This window comes from Gossypium hirsutum, chromosome A02 (genome assembly GCF_007990345.1).
Source record: "Gossypium hirsutum isolate 1008001.06 chromosome A02, Gossypium_hirsutum_v2.1, whole genome shotgun sequence".
NCBI classification, from domain to species: domain Eukaryota; kingdom Viridiplantae; phylum Streptophyta; class Magnoliopsida; order Malvales; family Malvaceae; genus Gossypium; species Gossypium hirsutum.
The window spans coordinates 6,637,123-6,638,581 of NC_053425.1; the positions used below are offsets into that span (position 1 = coordinate 6,637,123).

Below are 1,459 nucleotides of genomic sequence, written 5' to 3' on the forward strand. Positions count from 1 at the left end.
TGGTGGGGATGGATAGCCACAGTTTCTTTTTTCTTCTTGGGTTGGTCTGTCAATTCCCTTTTCATTATAATGCCACTATTCAATCGTTGCGGATGGGAAGACTGTGCCTTCCCGGAAACCTCTTCAAAAATAAAAGTGGTTAATACGTCTGACACCCAACTCATTGAATCCACTATATAATTTTAAAAAATTATAAAATAATTTTTATCTAACTTGAACTTTTAAAATTTTTTATGAAAGTCACTAGAGTATTAAGTTAAGAAAAGAAGGAATCCAATTGATGAACTCTGAATAATGATTCGATAATCGATACAGTTGATCAATGTTCAGTTTTCATTGACAAGTAGAAAAACACATTTTAGATCTAAATCGATTTGATGATCAATGTCAGAAATCGAAAAAAAAGTTGTTTAACTTTTCTATTTACAGATTCCTAACGTTTAAAGTTGCCTGAAAAATAATGAATTGTAGAAGAAAAAAACAAAGAGCTTTCGATTGGGATAACCGGTATAAATTAGTTCATTCCTAGCCAACCATAATGACCAATAAGCAGCCGTCCAACAACAAAGCCACCATCTTCTTCTTCTTTTGTTGCCTTCTTACAGCTACTGGCCTTACCCTGGTTCATGAACTCTGCAACTTCTTTAGCTTAGCGGTTTGCTTAAATGGAACACATGGTCTTCAACTCGCCGGCTTCCCCTGCGCTCTTTCAGGATATGGAACATAATAGCAGACCAAAGGAAGGGTCACATGGTTAAAGCCTTAAGATCTAAGGAAGAGCCTTGCTAATGAAATCCTTCCCACTATTTGTAATATACTAAAGAAAAAGGAGCAAGTATAACCTGAGTTCTGGCACTTCGCTGGATTATGAGCTTAGTTTCCCTCTTCAATTCCTCGCACTCGGATTCGATGATTCCGAATTTCTCTTTCGCTTGCCTTTGCCCTTCCCTGATATTCTTTTGTTCCTCGCTTATTTCTTCATCTCAGATTTCAATCTTTTGAAGCTTTCCTCCACGGTCTTCTCCTTGACCCTCCATCATCTCCACTTCACCACCCCATCCACTGTTCTTCAACTTCAACTTTTCCGTAGTAGAATTGATCAGGTGGGGCCACCTGGTCTAGTGACAATAAGCCAGCTTAAAATATGAGATGGTTTAAATAAAAATATAAGTCTGAAAAATAAATTTAGACAAAAAAATAAGGTCATTTAAAAAACAGCCCGGGTATCAGATAATGCATTTTTGGCCCGAACTTAGTCCAATCCAACCCGAATTCACCAAAAGATAAAAAAATCTGCTCTTTTTAATATTATATTCTTATTATTTTTTCCTATTTTGCTACCATTTTACTATTATGTTGCTACTATTTTATTGTTATTATTTGAATATTGTATAAAACTTATTTTATTATTAATTTTGTTATTATTTTAGAGACATTTGCTTGTTAAGTTATATTTATC

General features: G+C 34.7%; 1 long non-coding RNA gene across 1 annotated transcript; it reads right to left on the bottom strand.

Annotated features, from left to right (window-relative positions):
- Positions 1 to 310: 310 nt before the first annotated feature.
- Positions 311 to 1,139, bottom strand: LOC121215327 (uncharacterized). The gene is made up of 2 exons (XR_005911127.1): positions 843 to 1,139; positions 311 to 706 (listed from the first exon to the last, which is right to left on the bottom strand). It is a non-coding gene; the product is annotated as an uncharacterized lncRNA (long non-coding RNA).
- Between the last annotated feature and the right edge of the window lie 320 nt (positions 1,140 to 1,459).